Source organism: Felis catus, chromosome B4 (genome assembly GCF_018350175.1).
Source record: "Felis catus isolate Fca126 chromosome B4, F.catus_Fca126_mat1.0, whole genome shotgun sequence".
NCBI classification, from domain to species: Eukaryota; Metazoa; Chordata; class Mammalia; order Carnivora; family Felidae; genus Felis; species Felis catus.
This window is the reverse complement of record NC_058374.1, coordinates 60,772,807-60,797,175: the sequence shown is the minus strand read 5'-3', so window position 1 is coordinate 60,797,175 and position 24,369 is coordinate 60,772,807. Positions and strand designations below refer to the sequence as shown.

Below are 24,369 nucleotides of genomic sequence, written 5' to 3'. Positions count from 1 at the left end.
AATGGCATTAGAAATCATGGAATCAGTTACCTCCAGGAACATTAGAAGAGGAGGGTTCTGGGGTGCTGGCAATTTTCTGTTAATCTGGGTGCTGTTGCAAAGGTGTGTCCATTTTGTGACAATTATTCCCTCAAGCCATCCACTTATGATTTGTGCACTTTCCTTCATAATTTATTTCCATAAAGAGCTGACTGAAAGAGACCCCAGAGAACGTCTGGTCTGCTCTCCTCAGTTGGCATAAATAAAAGTAACTGTTTCCCATGTATGTTAACTATCTCAAGGACACACAGGAAATCCATGGAAGGTCTGGGACTGGACATTTTATCTCTTAACTCCCCATCTAGGTACCAAAGCTACCTCTCAAAAGTGGGAGGATGTTTCTCTAATTTCCTTCCTTGTGACTATGGCCAAACTTTAGAAGGATTAGGCTCATATTCCTGTTAAGAATACAACCCAGAAGGTTCTAGTCTCCTACCAAAAGCAGTGCCAAGAAGAGCATTTTAAACACCACTTACATAGGATATGGCCAATCAAAAAATGTCAGCACCAAATTCACACAGTGGGTTTTGCCACTTAACAGTTGTGTACCGGTCAGCAAACTCCCTACCCTTCTCTGAACCTTAGTATCCTCATGCAGATCACTGAAATGTTAACTCCAACCTTGCAAGAATGCCATGACAATATAAGGTCATAGTATCAGAGCAGTGCCTGGCACGTTGCAAACACTTGAAAAAGTATTTGTTAAATGAATACTGATTGAATTGAATGAATTAAGTACCTATCACTTGGAAGATGCTCAACAAATAGCTAAGTATTATTATTACTGAACAAGAATAACGGGGAAGAAGAGAGTAAATAAGCTTATGTGAAAACACCTCATGTTTCTAAATGTACAGGGTCATTAAGGGGTTGACCCAATTCCCACTGGCTTCAATACAACACTGAGATGGTCTGTGGGACAAAGAGCCATCAAGGATTGAGAAGAGGGTGGTGCTTTTTCTGTGCTAGCAGGTCTGTGTTTTTCTTCTCGCTGCCAACCAGATTTGCTCACTGACTGCCATAACACATCTAAATTCTACAGTCACCTATGTTAGTCATAGCACTTTTAGAATTGAAAAACTTTTCCACAGGGGGGTGGGTCATCAATTGTCACAGACTTAATGAGTAGACGGACACAGTCGAGTAACTTTACTACTGGGAAAAAATTTACACACTCAATATACAGAAAGGTAATTACAGGCTTTACAAGTGTTGGAAATAAACAATGCAGAGGAGAAAGTTTACTCACATTTTTAAAAGCAAGTTTAATAGTGATATTTTTTTCTTCAGCTCTTCAAATTTTCCAAGTACTTCTTAGCAAACTGATCCATAAAATTCTTCTATACTGAAAAGAAACAAATATAAAAAAGATAAAATTAATTTCAAATTATAGCACACCAGAAAAAAATATAGCCTATAGATGGTCAAGTATTGTATAAGCAAAGAGCATCAAACTAGATAATACATGTGTAATTAAAAACATGAAAATGTGTTAAGGACCAACAGATTTAACTAACTTCCTTCCAGTTCTTTCTTTGCTTCCTCCCCCTTTTTTCCTCCCCTTGCCCCCAGCATTCCCTTCTCCTTCTTCCTTACTTCCCCAGTTGCTGGACAACCTCAAATATTCCTTGAAGCCTGAGTTTCAGCAGAAAACCACCATCATTCATTTTTATAGCACAAAGTACCTGGCACATGTTAGGTACTCTATGAATGTTTGTTGAGTAAATGAACAAATCATAACTTGACAATACTTGGTGGCTAAAGTTAAAAAAAAAAAAGGAAATTATTTTCTTGTCCAACAAGACCAATCAATACGCAGACAATATGGCAGAAACATATATACTGTTTTCTAGGCTTGCAATTAGACTTGACTGATTTCCTTACCTCCTGTAAATAACAAATACTTAGAAAAAAAATTTCCAGTACTATGTGTATGGGCATGTATATCCTCACCATTACAGTAATAACATATTTTGGTCGTTAAGGAATATTTAGGAATAGAAGTTCCTTTAGAGGTGCTCACAACTCAAATGAGAAAGCAAAAGTATCTCCAAGTTAAATACCAGATATGTTACCTTACATGTGTTTCTCAAATCTATATATAGTCAGAGCCAGTCCCGGATAAAATTATGAAGGAGCAGTGTGGTTCCTTTCTTCTTTAATCTGTCCTTTTGAGGAGCCAGTGACCCCAGATGTTTAAGGAAGGAAGGAAAGAATAGGATCAGATCTGTGGCTCAAACAGCTTAACGCATATCCTTCCTAAGGACATTTGCATTTGAAAAAGACCTTCAAAAGAGGCAGGTGCTTAACACGGAAATAAAATGCATTACTGACAACAGAATTTCAGGTATGAATGGGGGATAGTGGCTGTCTTAAAGAAATCTCTCCACTCAGGTAAGCACCTGTCCATTCTGTCTCCCCTAAAGCTGGCATCATGTATGACCCACACAGACACACCAATCCAGGTGAATTTTAAGCGATTAATGATGCACGCATAAGCCAGCCTAATTTTAAGACTAGTCTGTGCTCCAAAAGTAAACAGTTGTATTAGTCAACAGCTTTCCACATGAGTGTTGAGGAACCCTATTCCACAGGTGCTTCTGAGAAAGGCAGGAGTGAGCGACGTGTGGCAGCAAGTACAGCAGCCTCTCTCTTGTCTGTTGTAGACTTAGATCCAAGATTGGGGTTAGGGAAGGGGTTTCCTTGAGCGCTCATGAAAGGGCTGAAATTGATGATTACATTAGCAACTAGCACAGAAAATCCCAATGAGTTCATAACCGAACAGATATAAAATCATCATCACACCAAAATCCTGTTAGAAAACACCATTTCTAACAGGGCCTTTGTGGGGGAATGTGAGTTCTAGGCAGGGTCCCAGAGCCCAGGTCAACCCAGGTCTGAGCAGGCAAGAGCCTCGCCTGTGCTTTCAAGTCCCGCCCTGCAACCAACAGCAGAAGGAAGGGATCAACAGTGAGGAACAAGACTACAGTGAGGACACCCTGAGGATGTTCCAGAGGTGGGGAAAGAGAGGCCTCCAGCAGGGAGGAAGACACAGAGGGTTTCTGTGAGTCAGCTACGTCCCCAGGCCCCTTTCCAACCCCCTTCAGCCTCGTTGCTAGAAATTACACGTGCAAGGTTTAGACTTCACCATAGGTCAGGGCCTATCAGGTACAAATGAGGACAGAAAAATCAGTGGAACGGGTTTAAAGAGAAGAAAAAAAATACATACCTATATTCTGTAAGACCCAATTCAAAACATATAAAATAAAAAATTTTAAAGAGAATTGTAAGAAAGTGTTCCCTGAACTTGCTCCAGACGATTCTATTCAATTGAGAAGCACTGAGTATTTTCAATCCCTCCCTCTGCACAGAGCTCTGATTATTTGGCCCAACCAAGACTGAATACATAAAAACATTTATAAACATGAACCATTGGGTTTTTTGAGTTTCCATCATGAGCCTTGTTTAAGTAAGTCAAAGATGTCCTTTGTTACACAGTTTTGATCGAATGCAAGAGAATGTAGTCATTTCCTCAGAAACAGACGTAAGTTATAAATATGAACTAACCAACAAAGCCACTCACAAAAAAGGTTCACTGACAAGTTGAATTTAAAAAGAACACTTTATTAAACTGAAAAGTAAGCCAGAAAAACATCCAAACCCATGCAAACAACATTCCTAGCAGAAAAACCTGTTGTGTAATGACAAGGATAATTACAAATAGCATGTTATCTGACTCACATATTTTTCCTACACAGAAATTACAAAAAAAAAAAAAAAAAGACAAAAAAACAAACAACAGTCTGTATTTGTGTTCTTTTAATAAAACAACCCTTATCATCCTGCCCAAATCACAGATTTCAAATTCTAAGAAAAATCCTCCAGGCCATTACATCAGCAACTTCTATACATCTCTTTGAGATGGGAAAACACATTTATTACTATTGGTGACTTTCTAAATCCTTTAGATCTTCTCAAGCATGACCATCACAACTGAGAATAACACATTAAACATAATCATTTGGAGGCGAAGTTATTGTTTATTATAATAATACCTGGGTTGTAGTTTGAGGTGTTAGGGTTCAGAGCCTACAGCCAAGAAAGAATTCTTGAGATTCGGTGCAAAAAGGTGATTTTATTAAAGCACAGGGACAGAACCCATGGGCAGAAAGAGCTGCACTGGAATTGGGTCAGGTGACTGGTTATATAGCTTCAAGTTGGGAGGGGGTAAGCCTCCTCCAAAGAATTTGGAAACAAGGTTTCCAGGACCTTGAGGGGGCTAGCGATTGCTTGGAAAAGGTCATTTACTACTGTTTAGTCCCTTTGATTACTCAAAAGGTCTCATCTGAGGGCCTTCAGATGTATATCAGGGGGCCATAAGCTTGCAGTAAGACTGCCAACATATATGGGGAGGGGGAGGGGGAGGGGAAGGCGGGCAGACATAAAAGAAGTTTCCAAAGGATTTTTTTTATATGTTCAAGTAGACAGACTTACAGGATGCTGAGGGTCAGGATAATGTTAAGTTCAGATTCCCTTTTGCCCCTAGCAAAGTGTCATCAAGGCACCTGAGCTTGGAGAGGAATGTCACTCTGCCTGTCTCAAGAACTTGTCAATGGGCTGTAGGGAAATTTGTTTTTTTCTTCTGCCTTCCTTTCCCACAGCAATACCTACTTCATAGATTAAAACTAAATGGAATGCAAAGTCTCTCTTCAGGTATAACTTAAGCATCTGAAGCATAGGTCTACACAGTCTACAACCTGTTTTTATAAATAAAGTTTTACTGGAACACAGCCATACCTTATCAATTACAGCTTCTGCAAGACACAATGACAGAGCTGAGTAGTTGTAGAAGAGACTGTAAGTCCTGCAAGGTATAAAATACTTATTAACTGATCTGTCCCTTTAAGAAAAAATTTCCTGACCTCTGGTCTCTATATCAGTATAGTACAGTCGACCAGTTAAATACATTCAGTTGACTAAATCTTGAAATAAGAAACACTAATCCTGGTTTAACCATCTTGCTAGATAACTACCTAAGTCACTTGACCTTTAGCTGCTTTAATTTTCTCATTTACAATAATAGATAATATTTATTGGGAATTTATGTACTAGGGACCATTCTAAGGGCTTTACTTTTAGTAAATGAACAATGAATTCATTCATTTAATTCTGGCAAAAATGCTCAAAGTAAATGATTATCTCCATATTACAGATGAGGAAACTGAGGTAGGGGAGTTAAATAATTTGCCCAAAGTCACATTGCTATTGAGTGGAAAAATCAGGATCAGAACTTGGGCAATTTGGGTACAGAGCTGGTATTATTAATCTCTGTGCTATACTGATAATAATTTTAAAAGTTACAGATAATAAAAAGAAATCTCAACAGGTTTGTAGGTTAGAAATGTTAGGAAAAGGCAGTAAAGTATACCTCTGCACAGTTTAGGATAAGGTACCTAAAATAAGGTACTTATTTACATACATCATATATATATATCAGATATATATATATCAGATATATATCAGATATATCATATATATCATATATATCAGGTATATCAGGTATATATCAGATATATCTGATATCACATATATATATCATAAATATATATACCATATATACATATATCACAAATATATATATTTATATAATGGACTTCCACAGACTTGCAAGAATCTTCTGATTCTAAGATTAGGCTTACCGTGGGGGTATGGGGAATATAAAAATCCAAAATACTCTTTTTTTTTTTTTTTTTTAACCAAGGTAATCAAAGAACCAAACTGACCAATGTCTATCTTCCCCTTGGTAAGCTAAGGCCTGTTTAGACACTTCAGGACCTTCAAAAAGCCTTCTGAATAAAGACTTACCAGGGACCCTAAATCTTCCAAATTTGTTCCCATCTAGTCTCATCCTGTGCTTGGCTTCCCAAGTCTTGGGAAAAGGCAGAGCAAACATCCACAGAAATTATGGAAAAACTTCTTCACAGCCTGGCAAGAACAACTGTGTCCAGATACCAATTGCTGCATGGATCAGGAAGACGTCCCCTAGTGAATCATCCCCACCACTTCCTGAAGTTCACCAGGATGTCTGGAGGAAATGTGTCACCTAAATGTAACCCAGTGCTCTTTTGTACTGAAAGACAGGTTTACACAATCCAAATAAAACAAAGGGAAAAATATATGTACTGCCAAGTTACTCATCACCAACTTCACTTTTAGATAGAGATGGTCATAGCCATCTTTTCAGTCAGGCTAGTCTTTCATTGGCTCACAGTGTCTACAGAGTCAAGACCAAATCCTTGACTTTGACATTCAAGACCTTTCTCATCTTATCCCTTAGCTACTTTTCAAATCTTACCCCCTTTTATTTTCAGTCTTTCATGTAACAAGGATAGCCTGTTTCTCCCTCTCACATCACCTCTATTCCTGCTTCTGAGCCATACTCACTCTGTACTCCATTTTCTCTTCTTTTTTTTTTAAATTTTTTTTTCAATGTTTTATTTTATTTTTGGGACAGAGAGAGACAGAGCATGAACGGGGGAGGGGCAGAGAGAGAGGGAGACACAGAATCGGAAACAGGCTCCAGGCTCCGAGCCATCAGCCCAGAGCCCGACGTGGGGCTCAAACTCACGAACCGCGAGATCATGACCTGGCTGAAGTCGGACGCTTAACCGACTGCGCCACACAGGCGCCCCTCCATTTTCTCTTCTATTATCAACACCACATCCACGGCAAAGGCCAAATCTCTGTGCTCAATATTGTGGGATATAATTTGTACTTCATGTGAGTACTGGATCCCCAGAATCCCAGGGGAAAGAGGTACTCAAAAGACTAAAGTAAAGCTGTATATTAAAGGTGTGAAAGTGCTACAGGACATAGATTACAGGATCCAAAATCACTTTACAGAGAGCCTAAAGTTGCAGGGGTACCCAAATGGGATAAAGGTTTACACCACGCACTTCAGAGCTGTTTAGGCCTATGTCCAAAATCCTGGCTCCCTGTGACTGGAAACAGAGTGCAGGCGTTACAATCAAACAAGTTAGTTTGATGCCTAACCATGCTCAAAACCGTATTTGTAGCCAATTCTCCTGTCTTGCTCAATCAAATCTCTCGTATTCTCCTTTTCTCACTGCCAACAGGATTGAGTGTTTCGACCTATTCATTCATTTGGGCATTTAATCACATATTGATTTTCACTGTTTAAATATTCCAGAAGTGCATTTTGCCTCCTCAAGAAGACTTTGTTATCAAAGAATGGATTCTTTCAAATAGACCCTTGGCATTTTCAAATTTTAGGTTCAAGGTCCCTGACAAGTAGTACTAGCTTAGCTGAGAAGCAATTTAAATCATAAGGGTGGGCTGTCTGGGTAGTTACATAGGGCCAGTCAACCATAAACATCCGTATTCCAGCACGGCTTTGTGTTCTGCCTATAAAGTAACTCATATGAACAGACTTAAAACTTATTTCTTTCTGGGATGCTCAGAAAAAAAAGCTCAAGGCTAGGGCTAATGATAGAAGTAAAGATCAAGTTAAGCGGTACAAGAAAGGGAAGGCTCTTAGCCAAAAAAATAGACACTAAAGAGTTGAAGAAATTACACGTTGTAGTATATTTGCAAATCTGAGGTTGGACAAATGGCTTGGAATCCATCCTTATGCTCTAAAAGGGTTCGGTGTACATCATACAGTGTTCTCACAATACCGAGCACCACGCGGTAAATACTAGCTGAGTGGATAATCTGATAATCTCTGATGTGCCAAAATCTTCAGTGAACCCATTTTCTAAGCCAACATCAAATTCAATGTAGTCAGATTTCCAGTAGGGTTCCAAGATCTCAGTATTTGCAGTGTGTACTGCCTTATTACATCAAATAAAGCCCACATGGTTTTAAATTAACATGTTGCTTCACAATCATATTTGTAGCGTTTAGTAATGGCTTGCCTTTTTTTTTTTATTTTAACATTTTCATGCACAGCTTTCTTGGCCAACGCCGGCAAATTATTTTTTTGCTTCCCACAGAAAGATTCTAACTCAAAGATTCTAAGCAATTTTGGAATTCAAAAGTTGTTATTCTTTGAAAGTTTTGACTGAATTGATTGAAATGACTAAGGCCTGCCATGAAGTTTTATATAAAAATAAACATGCACAGTTGCTTGCGACATGAGACAGTGGGGCGAGGGTGAAGGAATGAACATGGCTCAGTTTCCTAACACACCAACTGTCCTTTGTTGCAAACACTTTTTCATACAAAAACTATCATGAGCTGAAGTTAAATTTTACATAACAATATATTCCAACTTTACATAACAAATATTATGGGCTATAATATGAATTTTACCCAACAATATATTTTAAACAGTTGACTTCAATTTAATTTTGGGCAGGAAGTTTAAAGTAGACATTCCCATTACTTACACATTTCTTGGAGCATAAGCATAGTTTTATAGAAATCAGAGATTGCTGATTATAGTCAGTCATGTCTTCAGTGGGAAAAATATTCTATAAATGTTCTGAAATATGTTCTATCCCTATTGAAGGTGTAGGAGAAACAACTGCACGGCCCTAAAATCTTGGCCCCCATACCCAAGAAATGTTATAGAACCAAGTACTTCTACCTATATCATTAACTAACGTGTTACCACAAATATCACTCAAAAAATCACTCTGATCCCACAAGCATTATTAAAGAGCATTCTGAACTAATGTGAATTTGTATAGTAATTGTTTGAATACAAACAATGACTTCAGTCCATTGGTATATAACACGTTATCATGGCAGTAGAACTCTGTGAACCAACATACCCCAGGGCGCTCATCATAGCTCTGGAAAGTAGGCTGGCCTCTAATGAACTCTGTCACTGCTGACCCAGCAGAACAGTAAGGACTCTTTCCCTTAAATTGCCCCACGCAGAATCAATCTATTTTCATTGTCAGACTAGGGCCATGATCTCTGCATCACGTGTATTTTAGAAATACATGTGGGTTGACCGACATGTCCTAAGAATTAAGCTAGTGAATTATAAGAAATTATTAAAAGAAAAAAACCTCTCTCTCTCTTTCTTGGCCTGCTTTCTTATTGTAACAGAGCTACATTGGAAGACGCTTTTTTCCAGGGTAGAATGGCACTGGCAATGGTTTACAAAAGCCCGAAAAGTCTTTTAGCCTTTGACCTAGCGTGTCATATTATTTAAGCTAAAGTAAATAAATTGGGCAAATGAGCAAATAATTTATATACATAATATTCACAATATTATTTATAAGAAAAAAATGGCAACCATTTAAATGTCTAAGAATAGTGCCACTGAGGTACATCCATCAAACAGACTATTAAGCAGGCCAAAGTTGTAGAGGTGATTACCAATGGTTAATGACACAGGACATTCATGATGTATTAGTTGATCCATTTTTTGTAAACATATACATTAAACGTCAGGAAGGATACTGTCTATGGTTTTCAACACCTTCTCCTTCATCACTGAGCCTACAGTAGTCTACCAGTCCATATCTTTAGACAGGGGTGAGGTGTGTGGGATAAAGAGAGAGGTACACACGTTTTTTCAAAACTTCCCCCACGCCCAGGGTCCCTGCTGGGTCTTCTGCCTTTCTCTGGATACACGATCATACTCCAACCTGCTCACAGTGGTATTCTCTGCATGGCAGAATTTCAGATGAATGTGATTTTATTTTCCTGTTTTGCTTATCTATATTTTATAATTTTTTTAATTTTTTTTAACGTTTTATTTATTTTTGAGAGAGACAGAGTGCGAGTGGGGGAGGGGCAGAGAGAGAAGGAGTCACAGAATCTGAAGCAGGCTCCAGGCTCCAAGCTGTCAGCACAGAGCCCGATGCGGGGCTCGAACTCACGAACCGTGAGATCGTGACCTGAGTTGAAGTCGGACGCTTAACCGACGGAGCCACCCAGGCGCCCCTATATTTTATAATTTTACAATAAAGAGTATTTCTGCCAAAGGGAGCATGATGACTAACAGTGTAGAATATGGGACAGATCAGCCTGGGTTTAAATTTTTGGCTACATGATCAAATTATTTAACCTAAGTTTCCCATTCAACAAATGGGCAAAATAATATTACAGCAGTCTTTTTATTAGAGAAGTTAATAGAAACTCCATATTGGATAAAGGAAATGATTATTATGTACTATATAATACAAATTTAAGTGTTTACACCTTAAAGAAAAAAATAAACCCAAACCCCAGTCTCACGGGAAAAAAAAATATCAATAAAAACATGGGAAAAATTTTATTTGCAATGGTAACAAAAATGCCTATTTAGCAGCCCCAAGTTATCATTTTACATATACCAAACAAAAATGCCCAATGCTCAGTTTCAATGCTGTAGTGAAACTGCTGGTCATTCATTGTTAGCGGCACTATATTTAATATGAATCTTTTAGGAAAGCATTTAGGCTCTATTGTATTAAGAGTAATTCCTCCAACGAATTTATCTGCAGGAAATATGTGCCTAAAGCAAAAAGTAATATGCACAAAGATGTTCATAACAGAATCCTACATAACAGTAAGTAACTGGAAATATTTGAATATCCACTGTTAAAGTGACAGTAAACGTCATACTGAAGACCATGGAGAAACAAAATACACCTTCAAGTGAAAACAACAGAATTCAAAATATCTATACTCTACCCCTATATAAAACATTTAGACCTGAGCACAAGAATAACTGAGGTGATGGAGGTGCGTGGGGAATAGGGAGGAGAGGCTTCTAGACTGAGGGGCAGTGAGTACAAAAGCGGAGTTATAGCTCAACATGGCGCCCTCAACAGTTGGGTCAGAAGACATGGTCAGTGGGCCATGCCAACTATGTCCATTGCACGGTACATAATACCAGACTTCCTATTTCTAAGGAAGGAAGACCCAATTTTACTAGTAATTTCATGAATGGATTGAAGCCAGCTAGTCACACAAAACAAAAGAGGTCTCTGAAGGAAGCCTGGGAGCTCCACTGCCATGAGGCATCCTCCATTCCTGGTGTCCTGCCAACGACTGCAAAGTATTACAGTTTACATATACCCAGGCATGTGGATGGACGGATTATGTTATTATAATTTAACCAAAACAACCTCCATGAAATGGACAAGTGGTTTTATAGGACCCACAGATGGATGATAGTATCAATAAGGTGATAAGCGCAAGTGAACATAAACTCGTGAATCTGATACCTCTACTTGTTCAAACCACACAACCATACAGTAGTCCTTGTCCCTCTAAAGATGACATTGTCACAGTGAGAAAGTTTTCTCAAAGAAACATGTGCATTCGGAAAACAGAACTTTGAAAATATTTCCATCGTTATGACATTTTCCTCGCAAATAATGTCACATCCATCAACTGCTCCTATCTGTACTCTCTAAAAATGTAGACACAGAATTTTCTAATCTGCCTTACAACTTACAAAATTAGGACTTTTAGTTTTTAAAGTCCTATTAAAAATAGGAAAACGCAGCATGTTCCCATTCTTTCATAAAGAAATGATTGAAGTTCTTTCTTAAAAGGGCAAATAATAGTTGCCATGTATTGAGGGCTTACTGTTTATTGGGTCAGGCACTGTTCTCAGGGCTCGATGTGTGTTAATCGCTCAGTCTTTAACACTATCCCTGATGCAGAGACTATAATTATTACAATAATCTTATTTCAGAGATACAGAGACTGAGACACAGATTATACAAATTCCAATCTGGTAAATAAACAAGACAGGATTCTAATCTACATAACTGAAGGTCTGTTCTTAACCACTCTGAATACTGCACTAGGTTACAATTTACTGGCTGATTTCAACCAAACCTTTGTGCAGCTGATGGATAAAAATGAACAAGCAGTGAACAATGCATGTCTCCCATTTGGATCCGCATGTACTTAAGATAAACTAACTTTTCCAATGATTACAACTGAAAAAATAAGTATATGAATAAATTGAACTTAAAAACAGCGTAACTAGTGTATCACAAAGTGGAAATAGATTTTTAAAACTAAGGCAGCAAATGCAATCATATTATTCTCACTAAAATTATCACTCAGAAAAAAAATGCCAAAAATTAGAACACTGAACATTAATGAAGATAAAACTATTTTTCAAACATAGTTTCATGTCCTTTGAATTCCTACTTTTGTGTTTACAATATCTAATATGTTAGTGTGATAATGTATATGTTAATTATATAATAAGTACATGTACTGGAGGAGAGGCTCACAAATTTTTTTTTTTTAATCTTTTTTTTCAACGTTTATTTATTTTTGGGACAGCAAGAGACAGAGCATGAACGGGGGAAGGGCAGAGAGGGAGGGAGACACAGAATCGGAAACAGGCTCCAGGCTCTGAGCCATCAGCCCAGAGCCTGATGCGGGGCTCGAACTCACGGACCATGAGATCGTGACGTGGCTGAAGTCGGACGCTTAACCGACTGCGCCACCCAGGCGCCCCGAGGCTCACAAATTTAATGACAGCAGTACCCTGGCTCAAAAGTTTAGAGATACTGCAGAAGGTTTTAAAGCAGGAGAAAACAATCAAATTTGCACTTCAAAAAGCTCTTTCTGAAGGCAACATCAGAGGATGAATTTGCCGCAGGGGTGCAGCTACTGGTTCCTGAAGGCCTGAGCTTGGCAGTGACAGGGAGAGGAAAGCTGAGAAAAGCATTTAGGACCCTCATCAGTCATGAAGGAACAGAAGTCAATGATGACTCTATGGTTTCTGACTTGTGGTGACAGGGAATTCAGAAGAGAATATAAAATCAAGTGTATGTGTTGGGATGGGGGGGGAGGGGAGCAATGATAATTAAACTCTGATCGCATTGAGATCACAATGCCCTGGAACCATGGGGTGAAAGCATCCGAGGTAATTGGAAAAACGGGGCTGGAAAGTTCAGGAAAGAGCCTGGGCTCATTCATGGGGAGCTTCATCTGTTTATAAGTGGTCACTGACAAGGTAAGTTTCCAGAAGCTCTGGAACACTTAACACATTTAAGAGGTTGAAAGAGATGAGCTTGGTAAAGAAACACATAGTATTGGCAGCCTTACGTTCTACAGGAATAAGTGAATAAACATAATCAAGTTACAATTAAGCTGTCATACACAACATACCATGTCATTATAAGAAAAAGTACATTTTCCCTATAAGCCTTGATTTTAAATAGTCAACAAGTAAAAAGAATATAAAAGTGCCTAATGGGATTAAGAATAAAACCTCCCTAGGACCCAGAAAACACGAAAAAATAACTTCTGATGCTACTCTTGCTACATTTGATTAACTGCCTGGCCAACACTGATGATTCCTCTTTCCCATCAGGACCCTACCAGCCCTCCTTTGTCGTGATATAAAGATCGACTTTGGCTTTTTGAGGCAACTATGGATACATTCAATGTCTTCTCGTAAGGGGAAATAAAATCTCAACTGAAAGCAAACTTTACTACATTTCCATTGCCCTTCAAATTTTTTATAATGTAGAATTTCTCCATAATGATAAAAGGATATAAACTTTATCTTAGTTCTTAGTGTCCTGACGAGGATAAAACCTCAGGGAGGCTCATCAACCCTCTCTGACTTAAAAACAGTACCACACGTTGAATTTACCAGCTCTTTTTTTCCACAAGTTTTTATTATGGACAATTTTAAAGATCTACAAACATAAGTGGATTAATACAATGAATGCCATGCACCCATTACCAGCTTCAACAATCACTCCTCATGGTCAATACTGTTTCATCTATGTTCTCTCCCACCCATACCTCCCATATTACCTCGAGGCAAGTCCCAGAACCTGTATCATTTCTTCCACAAATATTTCAGTATATGTCTCTAAAAGATAACATAAGTTTAAGACTATTATCCTCAAATTAGTAATTCTTAACGTTAGGAAAAGGAATTTCTATTTCAATACCATCACATTTCCAGTCAATGATCACATTTCCAATGGCCCTTTGAAAGTCATGTTTTATTTATTTTTTTAATTTATTTGGAGAGACAGAGATAGTGTGCACGTGTGCATATGTGAGCGGGGGAGGGGCAGAGAGAGAGAAAGAATCTCAAGCAGGCTCCACGCTGCCAGCACAGAGCCGAACATGGGGCTCAAACTCATGAAGCATGAGATCATGACCTGAGCTGAGATCGAGAGTCAGATAATTAACCAACTGAGCCACGCTGTCACCCCTAATAGTCATATTTTAAAAAACCCTTTGTTTGTTTGCATTAGGATCTCATCAGGGTTTACCACTATGGTTGACTGATAGGTCTGTTAAGAATTTTTTAATCTACAGGTTTCCCCCTTCATCTCTTTTCTTTCTCCTTGAAGATTGCTAGGTTGAAGAAACTGGATTTGTCCTGCAGAGTATCCCACAGTCTGGCTGCATCGGCAGTACAATTTAACAATTTTAGTTCACCTTTAAAATTCAGGTGGTGACATTTTTTCCTGCCTCTTGTTGACATAGATACCCCACGGTGCAGTGAACAAAACCAGCATGCTTTTCTATTCTACTGACATTAAGTAATATGGAAAACAACCTGAGAGACACTATTTAAGGATGCTATGAAATTATCTTTGGGGCAGAAACAGAAGCTGGGCCCTGGACTTCTAAAGTCATATTTAGGTCATAGGAACAGGCACAGGTAACAAATGTTCCAGACCTTCCCCTTCCAACTCCCCCTAATAGTATAAAGAGGTCAGGGTGGGCTCTAGAATAAGCAGGTTAGGGTGATTCCCAGCCCCACCACTCTCCAGCTGTGTGGTCTAAAACACACTTCCTTAACTTCTCTGTGCTTGAGGGCCTTTATCCATAAAATGCACAAAACATACTCCACACCTACTGTGTGAAAATACAGCAAGCTAATTCAGAGAAGGAGCTTGGCACTCAGCAAGCTCCCCCCAAAAAGTTGTCATCGTGATTGTTTTTAAGTTACTGTCCCTAATTAAAAGTGAAAATCTCCCTCTCAAAACTAAAGCTCAACTTTGAGGTACCACCTCTTTTCTTCCCCCACTAAGGGATGACTCTGAGTGTTATCCTAAAGACTTTTTGCCTCACATGAGTTCCTGCCAATTTCTGTCTATAATGGTACTTCAGAAGAAAAACTACCCCTGCTGTGGGATAATACATCATCCATATTTTGCAAACAGCAGGAGAATCAGCTGTCTTTGAACAGTCACAGAACTAATCTTCTTGGCTATTTAAAACGCATTCAAGTGAGAGACAGATTTTTTTCCTTAGACTACCATGTGCCAAACATGGCATTTAGCACAAGCAACTTCATGAATCCTAATCTGTTGGGTTTTAAAAGGGGAAAATCCAATGGTTTCATGTTTTAATTATTAAGAACCTGAAAGTTTTCATTTAAAGTATGTATTCAGAGCCTACTACTGGGTCACATGCTATGGGGGGTTAAAAATTAATAACAGGGCACAGTCTCTGGGAAAAAAAGTCCAGTAGGAGAGAGGAGGGGTTTACTAATGATCTATAATGTAATAAAACATAATACAATGATAAGTGTCACATGAGACAGTCAAATGAAATGCTAGGAGAAAAATCAGGTGGGAAAAATAAATGAGGGTAGATAAGGGGAGCCTTTTAAGGAGGTAACAGGTATGATGAAAGACCGGACAATGTGTAGGACTTCAATATGCCAGAGGAAGGACTGGGAGAAGCAAAAAGAGAATTTCAGACAAAGGAAACAGGAGCAGGGGGGCTGAAGGGTGGGGGCGTTCAGGGAACAGCAGTAGCTCTGGCTGGAGTGTAGGATGTGTGAAAGGCAATGAGAAAGGAGGCTAAGAGGACTCAATGGGACTGGATCCTAAAAGCTCTCAATGAGCAGTGGTGAGGAAGCTGGACGGAGAAGTAACCAAGAGGTTTTGAGGTTTTCTGAACCAGTGACTGGCACAGTTAGAACTGTGTTTCAGGGGCGCCTGGGTGGCGCAGTCGGTTAAGCGTCCGACTTCAGCCAGGTCACGATCTCGCGGTCCGTGAGTTCGAGCCCCATGTCGGGCTCTGGGCTGATGGCTCAGAGCCTGGAGCCTGTTTCCGATTCTGTGTCTCCCTCTCTCTCTGCCCCTCCCCCGTTCATGCTCTGTCTCTCTCTGTCCCAAAAATAAATAAACATTGAAAAAAAAATTAAAAAAAAAAAAAGAACTGTGTTTCATATAAATTATTACAGATGCACAGAGGTGAAGGGAGACAGCCATCTGTATCCTAATTCAGAAGTTAGGCACCTCCAAGTCAAGTCAAGAAGAAAGCAAGCTACAAATACCAGCTATACTTTGGACAGAGAAAATAGGACTCGGTGACTCAAACGACAGACCTGAAAAAGAACTCAAAGTCAGCTCCAAAGCTTTGAACCTAAATGTCTGAAAAAATAGTGGCACCGTTAATGAAATTGTAAGTCAGTTCAAAGAGCTGGGATTGGAAAGCAGTGACACAATGAAATCCCATTGGAATATGCTGACTTTGATGTCCCAGCAGAACACACACAGCAGGCCACCATAACCAACAGCAAAAGTGTGCAGAGAGGGCCAGTGAGAGAGTCTTGGAGAAGTAATACGCATAGGATACCTCTCCTCACTTCATGTCACCACACAGGCATTTTATCATCTCACATCCTCACAAGAAGGGGGGGTACAGCACGGGAAGAATTTTGAGACCACATTCATTTAACTTATTACAACATATTGTCATAATTGTCCTATTTTATTATCAGTGGTTATAATTAATCTCTCACCGTGCCTAATTTATAAGTTAAACTTTAACCATAAGTATGTACATACAGGGGAAAAAATAGCATATACAGGGTTCAGTACTATCTGTGGTTTCAGGCATCCACATGAGGTCTTGGAATACATACCCTGTGGATAAGAAGCACCTACTGTGTTAGGTTTTTTAGGAAAGGACATTCTGAATATTTTAATGCAAATAAAAGGGAGTGGAGAGGAAACAACTGAACACCGGCTTGGGATTCTCTCTCCCCCTCTCTCTGAGGCAAGAAAGAAAATGAGTGGCCCTGGAGACAATAAATGGTGGCCAGTGAAAATACTGAAATATGAAATACATTGGGGGGTGGGGAGGGAAGGAAAGCGGAGCTTGAAAACCACGATAACTAGGTGTCATATTTGTTTTGTCGGCCTATAGAGAGTTTCAAACACTGTGACTGAGACTTGCAGAGATTTCACCTAGAAAATCAGAGATCTGATTCTTCTAGAGAACACAGAACATGGGCCAACTGGGCCCCAGCTTCCATAGGCCAACAATTGCTGCTACCCACACCTGAGGCGTGGCTGGCACCCTGCGGTTCACCACAGTCCCAGCCTGCCACCACATCCGTTTTAGTCATTTCAATGGCTCCTCTAGGCAACGGCTTTGTGACCCCTGACCCACATCTTTTCAACAAAAGAAGGTGATGATGTCATCCTTACAAAGTCAGTCGGGGAGTATAGCCTGAGACTTGAAAACTGTGAAAAAATATTGTAATAGTCATGGAAGGAAATGGGTTAGGAAGTCCACGGGAGATGAATTGTTATCTATTAGTCTGATGAAAGGGAGCAGTGATTCGTCACTTTGCCTGGCAGTGCCCCACAGCCTGGAAACAGAGGTCACGGGGCAGTCCTGGTATTAGGCAGGAAGACTAAGTCTGGGGTGCTGGGGAGACCTCGGTGAGGAGACTGGCTAGGACCTGCCCTTGGGTGGGGGAAAGGGAGGTTCGATGGTGCTGGTGGCCTGGGAGAACAAAGACACATCATGGGAGCAAAGAGAGACCTGGAAGGTAAGGTAAGGGTTTTCCCAGAATTTTTCTGGCAGGAACTTGGAAGTATCATCTGTATAAAACATTAGAGGACAGACATACATCAGAGGCTAAGTGGAAGAACTGAGAGACTTGGGAAGGAAAGTAAAAGCAAGTATAAATAGTGCAAAAGGGAAAAGTTAGCCTTGCAAAAATTTACCTTTAGTGGATCTTCACCTCCCTGCTGTTCAACTCCTAGAAATTACATGGAATAGATTTCCACTTATGGAAAGGAAAAAAACAAAAACAAAACCAGTGAAACATGACCAGACTTCATAAATCATAATGAAGTAAGTTCAGAGAATTATATTTTTGTGAAATGAGCCATATCAATGTTAAAGACGACAATTTTTAAACTACACACTTGACTTCCCTTCCAATATCCGCAGGTACGATTTTGAAGATAAAAAGTACACTCATTCTGGGGTGCCTGAGTGGCTTAGTCGGTTAAAGGTCTGACTCTTGATTTGGGCTCAGGTCACGATCTCACTGTTTGTGACATGGAGCCCCATGTCGGGCTCTGCACTGACAGTGCGGAGCCTGCTTGGAATTCTCTCTCCCCCTCTCTCTGCCCCTCCCTCCCTTTCGCTCAAAATAAACATTTAAAAGTAATACAGTCATTCTTTGTCCTTGAATACAGAGGATTGTATACATTATCTTGAGTTTTAAAGAAGGAAGGAGATCAGAAGTTCAACATTTAACAAATTCACAATGTCTCACACAGCAAATGCATGTAAAAAGGGAAAAAACCCAGTGTTCATGACCTGCCCAGTGCCTGAACCTTTAGGGTCTGTATATTCCTTAAGTCCCTTTATGTTTAAAAGAAACACACACACACACCCCAAAATGTTAAATGCAGAGAATAATTCTAGAAGGTTACACTCAGACCAGTAGTCTGGCAGCTCTGGGCAGAGAACAGTAATGGGTGGAGGTGCCATGACAGAGCACAGTGGGGGACCTTAAGCCTCCACCTTCAATGCCAGTTACTTATTTTTACAGTGAGAATGCATTTCCAAATTTAAAAAAAAAAAAATTTAAACTTTAATAAAATGAAGCTAAAGCAACCTTTCTAATAATCAAAGAAATGGAAATCAAAACAAGACCCTTTCTGGGGCGCCTGGGTGGCTCAGTGGGTTAAGCACCCTACTTTGGCTCAGGTCATGATCTCACAGTTCCTGGGTTCGAGCCCCGCATCAGGCTCTGTGCTGACAGCTCAGAGCCTGGAGCCTGCTTCAGATTCTGTGTCTCCTTCTCTCTCTGCCCCTCCTCCACTCACACTCTGTCTCTCTCCCTCTCAAAAAATAAACATTAAAAAATTAAAAAAAAAAAAAAAAAAAACAGCACGACCCTTTCTTTCATGGGCTTGAAAGCCTACCGCACAATATTTGCAAAGGCGTGGGAAAACAGGAAGTCTAACAGTGTTGCTGCAGTTGTTCTTCTCTGACAGATAATACAAGCCCATGGCACAAAATTTAGAAGGTACAAAGGACCTCTTCTCAAAATTGAGTCTCCTTCCCTCCCCTATGCACCAGACACCCAGTTCCCCTCCTTGGAACCAACTACTGGTAAGAGTTTCCTGCGTGTCCTTCAGAGGACCCACTAAATCACGGGAGGGAGTGTAAAACAATACCCTTTATTGAGTGACAGTTTAGCAGCATCTATCAACATTTAAAATACACACATACCTGTTGCCTAGCAACTCCATCTATGTGCCTACATGCTCACTGCAACATTTTAGAGGTAATGAGTAACTAGACACCATTTAAATTTAAATAAACAGAGTACACCCACCCAATGGAACACTATGTAGTCATTACAAAAATGAGAGAGGGAAAAGAGGATGCTGCTAAACAAAATACCAATATGAAAGCATTTTTATAAACCAACCAAAATTTCTGGATATACGTATGCGTGTTTGGCCATTGTCATATCTGGGAGGATATTCAAACCACTTCTGTTAATTACAAACCATTAGAAATGAGAAAGGAGTGACAGAAAACAGAAGGCTTTCATTTTTTAATACTATATTACTATGTGAATTTCACAATGAAGACAGACTGCTTTGGTGACTTAAGAGTTTTAAGAATTGGGGTGCCTGGGTGGCTCAGTCAGTTAAGTGCCCAACTCTCAGTTTCAGCTCAGGTCATGATGTCACTCTTTGTTATTAAGTTCGAGCCCCACGTCCAGCTGCGTGCTGATGGTGTGGAGCCTGCTTCGGATGTCCTCCCCTCTCTCTCTGCCCCTACCCCACTTGTGCTCTCTCCTTCTCTCTCTCTCAAAATAAACTTAAAGAAAATTTTAAGTGCTCAACATCACTCATCATCAGGGAAATACAAATCAAAACCACAATGAGATACCACCTTACACTTGTCAGAATGGCTAACATTAATAACTAGGGCAACAACAGATGTTGGCGAGGACACAGAGAAAGAGGATGTCTTTTGCATTTTTGGTGACAGTGCAAGCTGGTGCAGCCACTCTGGAAAACAGTATGGAGGTTCCTCAAAAAACTAAAAATAGAACTACCCTACGACCCAGCAATGCACTACTAGGCATTTATCCAAGGGATACAGGTGTGCTGTTTCGAAGGGACACATGCACCCCCATGTTTATAGCAGCACTATCGACAATAGCCAAAGTATGGAAAGAGCCCAAATGTCCATCGAGGGATGAATGGATAAAGATGTGGTAGATATATACAATGGAGTATTGCTCAGCAATCAAAAAGAATGAAATCTTGCCATTTGCAGCTACGTGGATGGAACTGGAGGGTATTATGTTAAGCGCAATTAGTCAGAGAAAGACAAATATCATGTGACTTCATTCATATGAAGACTTTAAGATACAAAACAGATGAGCATAAGGGAAGGGAAGCAAAAATAATATATAAACAGGAAGGGGGACAAAACATAAAAGACTCTTAAATATGAAGAACAAACAGAGGGTTGCTGGAGGGGTTGAGGGAGGGGGGATGGTTAAATGGGCAAGGGGCATTAAGAATCTACTCCTGAAATCACTGTTGCACTATATGCTAACTTGGATGTAAATTAAAAAATGAATAATTTATTAAAAAAAAAGAATTTTAAGAATTAAAATAAAGCTAACAGAAATCCATATTGCATAGATGAAGCTGGCATCTGTAACAACATCCTGCGTGTATGTTATTAAAAAGACAAAGATACGGTAGGTGCACACTTGAATATCCAAGGACTGGCCCAGTGAATGAATGCACGATTATACAAAGGATGAATGGGAATCCTGTGTGCAGAGGAGTGCAAGAGTCCCAGAGCTGGTGAGGGAGGCAAGAATGGCCTAGCCACCCATAACATGCAAGTTTCTTTCTCTTTTTATAGACCCAAATTCAACTTCCATGAAGTGACTGAAAATATTGGGGGTGGACAAAGAAAGGTGACAGGCATGGCAAGAAAGACATCTAAAGAAGTATTCTTTGGGGCACCTAGTTGGCTCAGACTATAAGGTGAGTATACACAACTCTTGACCTCAAGGTTGTAAGTTCGAGCCCCATGCAGAGATCACTCAAAAATAAAATCTTAAAAGAAAAAAAAAGGGGGGGGGTGGTATTCTTGAACACAGGAATTCCAACAGATCTCCAGGAATCTTCCTAAGTCCACTTTCTAAATTTTAGCCAGAAGCCAAACTTCCTTCCTGAAAAGGTGGGCATCAAGTGTAGAAGATAAACTTTAATCCAAGAACATACAGTACATTTGTCATGAGGACGTGCAGCAGAGATGAAAAGGCTGACAAGGCAGAGTTAGACTACTAGAATGTATCAGTGTCCCTCTATCTCCAGTGCTGATCAAGGGAAAGGATGCGTTCACTGATTCCATGGAAGTTTCCCAGTCTTGCCGGCAGATAAACCCCTGAAAAGCAGAATGCCCTACAAGGCAACATTCATTCAGAATCGGATAAAGGTTGGTAAATGTCTTTTCCAGCAGCTATGCCCCAACGCTCTTCAGATGTTGGTCTTCTCTCTCACACTCCCTGGATTAGTTTTCTGTTGCTGCCACAACAAATGACCACATTTAGCCGCCTAAATACCATTTATTTGTTATCTCACAGTTTCTGTGGGTCAGCAGTCTATGGCCCAGCTGGGTCCCCGCTCCAAGCTTCACAGGCAGAAATCAATGTGGTGGCAGGGCTGTGTTCCTTTCTGGAATCTCTGGAGATGAGCTCATTCAGATTGTTGGCAGCATTAATCCCATGTGGCTGTAAGACTGAGATCCCCTTTTCCTTGTTGGCTGTGGGCTGTGGGCTGGGGGTTGGCCACTTGGCTTGCAGCGTCCTTCAAAGTCGGCAATGGCAAGTGAGCCCCCTTCATGCTCCTCCCCGTGGGTCCCCCTCCCTCCACTGCCTCCCTCTCTGCCCCATCTCTCTGACTGAATCTTCAGCTTTTCAAGGCTTATTAATTACTTACCTTGGGCTCACCTGGATAATCAAGGCTACCCTCCCTATCTTAAGGTCAGCTGACTACTGATCTTCACTCCATCTGCAAAGTCCTACACAGCAATACCCAGATTAGTGTTTGCTTGAACAACCAGGAGACAGGCAGGGCATCCTAGGAGGGCGTCTTTAGAATGACGCCTACCACGTTCGTTTATACTCTGAAGTGGAAAAAATAATGACCCAAGGATTCCAATCTACCTGGATTTTTCAGAGTATGATAATGAACTGGCACTGGTTTTACATGAATTATTTTGATCAAACCTACAAAAAACTCTGAATAAATATTATTATAAACACCTTTATAATCAACAAAACTATGGCTTAGAAGTTAAGTGAGAACACAAGAGCTGGAAGTAGAATCAGAATGAAATCTGGTTTCAGCTATCTAAAAAAACTCATTTCCTTTGATATTTCAGAAAGCATGGCACAATTGTGACTTCAAAAAAGGAGTGGCTGCAGGGCGCATGGATGGCTCAGTTGGCTAAACGTCTGACTTCGGTTCAGGTCATGATCTCATGGTCCAGAGTTCGAGCCCCACATGGAGTTCTTTGCTGACCGCTCAGAGCCTGGAGCCTGCTTCAGATTCTGTGTCTCTGTCTCTCTCTGCCCCTCCCCCATTCACACTCTGTCTTGCTCTCAAAAAAATGAATAAACATTAAAAATAAACAAAAATAAAAAGGAGTGACTTAGTAAGGATACTGATAAGGATACTGATACTTAACAGGACTTAGTAACTAAGTGGCTCTATAAGTTAAAGATGGAGGACAAAAGAAAATCAAGCCCAGCTACCACTTAAAGGACAAACTGAGGATTAAGAATTAATTTAGGGGGGCCACCTGGGTGGCTCAGTCGGGTAAGCATCTGACTTCAGCTCAGGTCATGATCTCGCAGTCCATGGGTTTGAGCCCTGCATCGGGCTCTGTGCTGACAGCTCGGAGCCTGAAGCCTGCTTTAGATTCTGTGTCTCCCTCTCTCTCTGACCCTCCCCTCCTTGCTGTTTCTCAAGAATAAATGTTTTAAAAAAAAATTTTTTTTTAAGAAATTAATTTAGGGGCCCCTGGTTGGCTCAGTCGGTTAAGCGTCTGACTCTTGATTTGGGCTCAGGTCGTGATCTTTCTGTTCGTGAGATTGAGCCCCACATCAGGCTCTGTGCTGACGGAATGGAGCCTGCTTGAGATTCTCTCTCTCCCACTCTCTCTGCCCCTTTCCCACTCATGCTCTCTCTCTCTCTCCCTCTCTCTCTCAGAAATAAACATTAAAAAATTAATTTAAAACTTTTTAAAATTTTAAAAATTACAAAATAGCCATATAATGGGATACTAGTCCTAATGCTAAGGAGGCCGCAAAATACCGTGTATATGACTGTGCGTGTGTCTGTGCACAGGCATGTATATATGTTCACACACACACACTCACTTCCACTTACTTTTTATTCAACAAATAGTTATGCAGCATCTCCTAAGTATCAGACAGTTGTTAGTTGCTAGGCATAAAGCAATACACAAAGCCAAGTCCCTGCCTAGAAACAGCAAATAAATAAACAAGTGAAAATATAAGAGATAGTGATAATTCCATGCAGAGAAGAAAGCAGAGTGAGGGAAGAGGGAGCTCAGAAAGGAGGGATGTCATTTTATATAAGCTGGTCAAGGAAAGCTGCATTGATGTAGTGCCAGCAGAACACAGTCCTGAAGAAAACGAGTGAGCCATTCAATTCTACAGGCAGAAGGAACAGAAATTGCAAATGCCCTGGGGCAGGAGTAGCTAGCAGAATTAGAGGAAAAGAAAGGAGGCCATTGTGGCTGCAACAAAATAAAGGAGGAGGGGAGGAGCTGGAGGAGAGGTCAGGAAGTTAGGGAAGGTGGGGGTGGGAGAAGATGCAGGAATTATGTGTCACTGTAAAGACTCTGGATGGGATTTCCTACTGAGGAAGATGAAACCTCATCAGAGAGTTCTGCACAAAAGAAAAATGGCACCATTTTCCCACAAATAAAGAACTGAAGTTCAAAACACCAAATCTAGTAATAATTACCTCCCTACGATGAGATGATTATTTACAGACTTCCGTTTTCCAGTTGTACTTATTA

At 40.2% G+C, this 24,369-nt stretch overlaps 1 protein-coding gene and 1 long non-coding RNA gene across 12 annotated transcripts in view; one reads left to right on the top strand and one right to left on the bottom strand.

The window, feature by feature from the left end:
• The window catches only part of PPFIBP1 (PPFIA binding protein 1), a 179,917-nt gene that overhangs the window by 121,766 nt on the left and 33,782 nt on the right, over positions 1-24,369 (bottom strand). For 10 of the 11 annotated variants that reach the window (XM_011283858.3, XM_045061589.1, XM_011283855.3 and 7 more), the window contains one exon: positions 1,289-1,384. The gene's annotated coding sequence lies outside the window, so the exon portion shown is untranslated. The remainder of the gene's footprint in view (positions 1-1,288; positions 1,385-24,369) is intronic. The other variant, XM_011283856.3, reaches the window with a different exon arrangement.
• On the top strand, positions 12,881-22,873 carry LOC123386562. Its single transcript, XR_006600603.1, has 3 exons — positions 12,881-12,991; positions 21,175-21,753; positions 22,702-22,873. It is a non-coding gene; the product is annotated as an uncharacterized LOC123386562 (long non-coding RNA).